Source organism: Electrophorus electricus, chromosome 7 (assembly GCF_041902795.1).
Source record: "Electrophorus electricus isolate QZ-2024a chromosome 7, ASM4190279v1, whole genome shotgun sequence".
Taxonomy (NCBI): Eukaryota; Metazoa; Chordata; class Actinopteri; order Gymnotiformes; family Gymnotidae; genus Electrophorus; species Electrophorus electricus.
The window spans coordinates 32,047,103-32,055,123 of NC_137503.1; the positions used below are offsets into that span (position 1 = coordinate 32,047,103).

An 8,021-nucleotide genomic window follows, 5' to 3' on the forward strand; every position below is an offset into this window, starting at 1 on the left:
ACAGCCTCCCACCCTTCACTTACATCACTTACACCCTTCATTGGGCTTGAAACTACGTCAGATAAGGGCATTCTTATCTATAAGATGTTCTTATCTATTAATATCTTTCTTGCACTTAAGCGCAGGACAATTAGCTATATTGTGTTTACACTCGTGGCAGTAAAAGCCCTCGTGTTTCCTCTGAAGCAGCCAAAGCAGGGGCATCAGATATCAGGGAGCTCACAGGAGTTCTTGATCGAGTTGAGTGATTGGTGGCCTCACTATGGGGCAAAGGTGCATTAAAAGCAGGACGATGAGTCAGCACAAATTCATCAGTAAGGATGGCAGCAGAGAATAGATTACACACTTTTTGTTCATTGAATTCTTCAACCAGGATGAGCTCTTTAAATTGGTCAAATATGGTAATGCTACAAGCAGCACACTACTTCTCTAATAAAAAAAAAATCTTTTCCCTGGCAAATTCCACAAATGTCTGGCTGGGTATTTTTTAAGCATCTGAAATTCTGTCTTTATGTGTCTGGCACTAGTTCATAAGCTCGAACAACAGTTGCTTTCATAATATGATAATCCAGGCTATGCTCAAGCGATAGGGAGGAACACATATCTTGGGCCTTACCAGCTAGCTTACACTGCAGTAAGAGAGATCATTCTTCCTTGGGCCAATTCAAAGTCATCGCTATGCACTCAAACACTGGGAAATGAATGTCAACTATATTTTCCCTAAAAGTAGGGACCGAGGCAATCTGTAGACTGACATCAAAATGTCCTGTGGCCAGTTCGGAGGGAGCTGCGGTAGCAGTCGGAGGGGAATGGGGCTTAGACACTGGTGTACCTGAAGCAGCAGGGCTTACCAGAGATGGGGAGACAGTCTTATGAGGAAGAGGTATGGGTTTTTCCAAATATTCAACTTTTTTAAGCATCACTTACCTTTTTGGCATTTACCCATAGTGCCTGAAAACATAGCAGCTCAGCATCTAGTTCCTGTTTTCTATTTCCAGCTCTTTGCATTTTAATTCTAGTGTGGGGTACACTCTGGGAGAAACCCTGGGATCTATGCGTAGCCTGACTACGGGGTTGCCCACAGCTGCTACCATGTCAAATGAAACTCAGCAGAAGAATTCAGAAATGGATCTGGAAGCAGAATGGAACACAATCGGACTACTGTTGGGACACATGATATACCAATATCTCTAGGGCTGGGTATCACCAATGATTTCCCAAACTGATTAGATTCTGGTTCCCATTTCTTGAATTGATTCAATTCATAATTCGATTTGATATCAATTCATTTAGGAATATTTCACTTACAACAACAGGTTTTGTTTGGATATGAAAAGAGATTTTCAGAGAACTAATGTTGTAATTGTACAAGGAACACTCAACCTACTATTAAAAGTATGTGTTTACATGAAGAATTAAGATAGAACATTTACATTAATGCTTTTTTATTATTTAACATGTCCAGTGCACTACAACAGTGTAATGTAAGCATAAACTTAGCTGTGATTATTTCACACACATCCATGGACCTCCAGTGTCAGAAAAGACCTTGAAAAAGGCTGTGAACTGCCTTTTAAAGTGCAATGTAAGGTTTTTTAACATATGTAAAACAGTTATGTAAAACCACCTGAACATTGTTAACTGTGAGATCCTATATTCCCTATGCTTCTGTCTCACTTTTTGGAGATTGTGAGATTCTTCTGCAAGAAAAACTTGCACAGTAGCAATATCGCCAGCAGTTGTGAAAACAGAAACTGGTCCCAGGGATAGAAAGGATAGAAAGATGACGTTTGGCTTGGCGAGCAGTCCCCTGCATGCACTCTCCAATAAGTCAGTAGATTTTCAGAATGTGGAATAGGTTTTACTTCCTTGTCTGTTCTTTTCCCCATGCTTTGTCTGTACTGTACTAAACCAGCACTGTACTCTCAACTGTTCTGGCTGCTACCGGTGACTGCTATGTTCAGTATAGCGTGTCACTGACTCCTATGCACAACCCACTTTACATATTCCCAGTACTGCGTACTGGTGAAAATAAATGCACTGTCTGTTCTTTGTGTATTGGTCCTGTCCTGTATTTATTTATTGTATGACATTATTGCATTGTATTGTATTGTTTGCACTCATGTAGAGTGTTGTCTGTTGCACTTGTTTTGTTTTATGTTGCAGCATGGTCCAGGAGGAACATTGTTTCATTTTTGTTGTGTACTTGTATATAGCTGAAATAACAATAAAAGCATTTTGAACTATTGAACTTGTCAGCAAGCGTTTTCTGCGATACAGTGTCTTTTTGGTGTATAGACTGGTCCAAGGAGAGCCATCAATACAGAAGGTTCTCTTAGTCAAGGGACTTGTTTTCCTGATCTACAGGCACAGTGTACTCTGCTCAATCACCATCAGATTGTTACTGATGAAAGATGAAAATATTCAGTGATCTTGGATAAGAATTAACAAAAGGCAATTTAATGTAAAATTACCAAACATATAGCCTTTGCTAGAAAATCATTGCAATGTCTTTTGTATTTTAAACATGAAGCTCCATTTTTTTTTTCTGTGCATTATAAAGCGAGGATACCACCACATGCCTTGATTTCCAGTTGTTGCTTGCAGCAAGCTTGAGGTTTTTAATTACAGTGCAGTCGTGGGGAACACTGCTCATCTCTCCAAACAGCTGCGCATGCAGAGGCGCAATGATAGACAGAACTGAGGACTTCTCCTCAGACATTACCAACATGGCTGCCTTCAGAAGGCCAAGACCTGTAATCACTTCCGTGATGGTTATATTAAGCTCAGTCAGTGTGCAGGGATCACTTTCATTCCTGAATTCTTCTAGTGACAGCAGAGCTGCTGAGATCTCCAGCACACTATTCCAATGAGTTGCATCACACTTCCACTTGTGTGTAAGCAGACCTTAGTATTCTTTTCTTGTCTTTGAGTTTGTGGCTTTCCATAGTGCTATGGTGAAAAAATGATGCAACGCGCCTCACTCGGCCAATCAACCATGCAAACAGTGCAATTTTGAGAGCTCCCTGTGAGACGAAATTGAGTACATGGGTGAAACAGCCAAAGCAGTAGACATGATCCATTGATCATCGATATAGTGATTCATAATTGTTAGGTATGAATCCATTGGTCTGGATGTTCATGTTATGACGACCCTCTGTCGACTCTACCAGACAACAGAATTACCTGTTCCACAGGGTTCAGTTTTAGGGCCACTATCTTAATTTACCTTCTCTTGCTTGGCAATATATTTCGACTATGTTATTCAATTTCATTCATGATTGATGATTTGCAGCTCTATGTGTCCACTATGCCACATTATACTCTCTCTTTTCACAGTCTCACTGCTTGTCTCCATGATGCACATATATGGATGACAAGCATTTATTTAAAATTTAATATCAATACAACTGAGCTGCTTCTGTTTTCTAAATCTACACTTTCAGAGATTGATATTTGTTCATTTCCTATTGCTGGAGCTATTATACCTGTCTCTACACAGGTTAAGAGCCTCGATGTTTTTGTTTTTCTAGTCATAAAAATTATGTTTCTTGGATTGCCTTTTTTATTTATGAAATATTTCCAGACTACATCCTGTTTTATCACAACGTCACGGTACGGCCCCTCCTCCCAGATGTCTGCGTGTGTGTATTGGTTTGTATAGCCACGCCCTCCCCGTGTATCACACCTGTTGTTCCTTTTCCATCGTTACTATGCGTGTATTTAAGGTCTCGCCTAAGCGTTGGTGTTTAGCCTTACATTAGTCTGTGAGGTACGGTGTTGTAACGATCACTCTGCGAGAGAGAGAGAGAGAGAGAGAGAGAGAGAGAGAGAGAACCAGGATGACAGACAAGATTCGGAAACGCTCGGTACTTCACACGGTGTTAGCAATACTTCGCGATGTGAACGCGTGGGAGGGAAGCTTATAAAAGGGGGGCAGTCATGAGAATGAGAATCAGGTGTGTGCTTGAACTCTGGTGAGTCAGTCCGGGAGTGGGCGTGGCTGTGCGGGGCTGAGGGCGGTTCCAGGGGTTCGTAATAGGTGTCTTACGTTGTGTGCAAATAAACGTCACTTTGTTGTGCACGGCTTCCTCCGTTACACACAACACTCCTGAAGTCTCAGTCAGTGCTTTGGGTTTATCGCACATTGACTATCCTGGTAGGCATTTCCAACAAACGTATTTACAGACTTCAACTGATTCAGAACTCTGCAACACAAATCATTACATGCTGTAAATCTATGCAAATCATCTACATTCTCCAAGCTGAATTACTAGTATTTAAAACTCTTCATAACCTTTACCCCTGCCTATCTCACAGATCTTCCTCAGAGCTACAACTACCTCCTGCTCTCTGTGGTCTTCGTCTGGCAGTTGCTGCCATCAACATTATGGTCCTATGCTGCTCCTAAACTCTGGAATTCAAGAGAGAGAGAGTTAACTAACTGGACATAGTAACATAGTAGCAGTGGACAAACAGCACAATATGTTCCCAAGTGATAGCAACATCTGGGGGGGGGGGGGGGGGGGGGGAAAGAAAAGCTCAAAAAAATACCAAAGGTTGAAGGAAGAGCTAGAAAAGCTTTGGGAGTGAAAACAGCTATGGTTCCCATGGTAATTGGAGCACTAGGTGCTATAACTCCCAAACTGGGAGAATGTGGTTCCAACAGATACCAGGAACAACATCAGAGATCTCGGTCCAGAAGTGTGGAATCCTGGACTCTCAAGCCTCTGGTAGAGGGCTAGAGCTTGAAGGAAAACATCTGCCCAGAGGGGAATTTTGGGGGAATTTTTATATATGTGTATAATTATGTGTGATGATCATTATTATTAAATGCTCCTCCTACATATCACTATTATAATTTATGTATTACCATTATAAAATGTAATCATAAAAATGTGTTGTATTATTTTATAATGAAATTACATTTCTCCACAGTTGTTCTTGAATATCATCTTCACATTTCATGGATACATTGTATCAATGTAATTTAAAACATTCTGATAAATAATGATAAATATTTGTGTTGACACTCTTTTGTCATACCCAGTAACACTCAATAAGCCATATATTCTATTTTAAACAACATTACAAACAAAATTATCAGTAACCAGTTAATAGACATTAAGGATTTTAATTTATGATTTAAAAAAGAAGTATTTACATTGTCAGCATTCTTGGTTTAACCAAGGAGTCTGGGCATTCACTATCAAGCATATATGATATACTGTTAATCCAGTTAATACAGCATATATGATATACTGTTAATCCAATACAGTTTCATGCAGTACATTTAAAAATGTGCAGGCAGTGAAAAGTGTTGGCTGCTTACATACACCACAGGCAGAATCTTAAAGAAGCTTAATACATTTTGTGCTCCTTTCATACTAGTACAACTTTAAAAGAAGTATTTTCTTTATCAACTTTACCACAGTTGATTATCAAGAACACTTCAGTTTTTTCCTCCAGATGGACATCAAAGGCTAAAATTTCAGTATATGAGGTCTTAAATTTTACTTGTGCAATAGAATTTCTTTGACATGCTGAGATGTTCTTGTCCCGGCATAATCTCAAGTCATCATCGATGCATGTCCTGATCTCATTCTTCTGCTTCTGCACTTTGCCATAGATGATGTAGTGCCCGTTTTGTTGCACTGGGAAGACTGTGTATATATAATCATTCCCTGTGAGCAAAATGTCATGCATTAATCCTTACAATTTGAATGTTGAAGAATAATAAAGTAACAGTTTCACAAGCATTAAGCCTAGCCCAATTGGGAAAAAAAGAACAATTAAAAATACCCACAGTCAGTGCCTTTTATTCAAAAGACTAGACTGTGTCCCAGAATTCATTCAAAGTGCAATTATCAGAATAAGGACTATCATACAAATAAACTCTTCCTTAAACGTATGTAGTTTAAGCATTATTGTGGGAATTACCTGTGATATTGACGGTCTGGATATTTGCCTGCAGAAAAAAGTTTAGATTGTAATGACATTTGTTGTAGTTACAGTGGCAATGCCTAGGCTGTAGCTATGGTGCTGCTGCTTTGCATAGTTTGTAATACAGAATTTGCATTATGAGGCAAACTCTGACCAAAACAATTCTAAAATATAACTACGATTTCACTAAGTCTAGTAATTCAAAGTCTATTGTCTGCACGTGTTCAAAGCAGATGCACTGTAGGCAGAAGGAGCAGAAAGTCTTACCGGTGAAGAGGCACACACAAAGTTCATGAACATGCCTAGTCCAATGATCCCCCCAGCCAGGAGCATCAGCAGCAAGACAAAAAGTACTAACAGCTTTCTGGAGCCACCCTGGTGGCCCCTGGCATCTAGGATGGCATCGGAAGTCATCATAGAGGAGTCCTTGGGCAGCTGAGTTTCAGGTATGAGAACATTTATTTCCATCTTGGTTGAATGAATGAGCACCTCCTGTTCTTCCACACAAGACATCTTATATGGGAACTGTCTGCCCACTCACACATCCTGCATTCATGGGAGCTTTATAGTTGGTGAAACCCGCCTTTGGATTTTTAGTTTGTTTTGGGCACACACCCCACACTTGTGTGGAGGCGGGTTTGCCCACATACTAACATGAGCTCATTCAGACATACGCACAGACTCTCTAAACCCACAAAGCAAATATTTGGAGGAAGAAAATGACTCAGGTATTAATACTTTGTTATACTGCAGATATGGTTTTACATTAAACAACTTGGCCAGTCGCCCATTGTGCCCAACAGCTGTGGTTGAAAAAAAAGAAGCAAAGCACTAGATACACTGTTCTCTCTTGTTCCAGAATAAAGTGCGTAATTATGTGTGCCCTGCCATTTTAAGATATTACAACATGACTTTATCCACACAAACCTCTGTTTAACTTGAGATTGATCAGCACATTTAACAGTAGTCCAGTGTGAAAAATGTCCATAAAAATATTTTACTAAACAATAACTTTTGATCTAATATGACCTTAACTGACAAAAGATTCCATATCTGACATTAAAAAATGGTTGCTCAGAGAGAAAATAACTATGAGGGAATCAAACCAGATAAGGATGCTAATATCCATGCAAATCCTTAACCTTCATAAAGTGTGATTAACCAGAATAAGGGTAGCCAGAATCAGGCCACAATGAAACCTTCAGGTCCCTAGCAATAGCCCACAGCACAATGCAGCATCTGAACCAGGAATACTATATATGGCATGCTCCACTGGACCATGATTAAGAAACCTCTCATTGTTAATTGTATCATAATGCTTAATCATAAAATCATTTTTAAAATGAAGCTGCAATGTCATTATAACTGCACACATTACATCATGTTACTATATCACTTCCTATATCACTTCCATAATTTGAAAATAGTTTAGAGGGGGGCAGTGGAAAGGGTTTTGCTGGCATCACTGGATTTACTGGTATGCTGATTTCATATGGAAATTGTGCTAAATTCCTGCAAAGAAACGATGACTGAAACTTTCACAGTCTTGTCGCTCTCTGTCCTGTTCTGTTTTTTGATTGCTTGCTGCTCTCTGAACTAAGTAACCCCATGGGTATACTTGTGTGTGTGTGTGTGTGTGTGTGTGTGTGTGTGTGTGTGTGTGTGTGTGTGTGTGTGCATGATTTACTGTCATTCCAATGGGAAGTGAAGTTTCAATACTGCTTTTGTTGGTTGTCCTGTGTATGTGTGTGTTTGTGTGAGTATATTTGTCTGTCTGTATGATTTACTGTCATTCCAATGGGAAGTGAAATTGTGGTATTACACTGTCTACTTTTCCTTGAATCATCCCCATGCAAAATCAAAAGCACATATGACACTATTACCTATGTGACTCATATGATTACAAAAATATTGTCTGCCGTTTTTATAGTTTAAAATTGCAAACAAAATCATAGGTTTCCCATAATGCCCTTTGGCAGAAAAAGGAACTTATCTAGGAAACGATGCATTGCCTATTCAGCTCCAAAAAACATAGTCTTCAACTGGACTGTATCAGAATCACTGGTGTTGCTAGACAT

The 8,021-nt window shown here is 39.5% G+C and overlaps 1 long non-coding RNA gene across 1 annotated transcript; it reads right to left on the reverse strand.

Annotated features, from left to right (window-relative positions):
- Positions 1 to 5,238: 5,238 nt before the first annotated feature.
- On the reverse strand, positions 5,239 to 6,435 carry LOC113589098 (uncharacterized). Its single transcript, XR_003411917.2, has 3 exons — positions 6,211 to 6,435; positions 5,941 to 5,968; positions 5,239 to 5,684 (listed from the first exon to the last, which is right to left on the reverse strand). It is a non-coding gene; the product is annotated as an uncharacterized LOC113589098 (long non-coding RNA).
- Between the last annotated feature and the right edge of the window lie 1,586 nt (positions 6,436 to 8,021).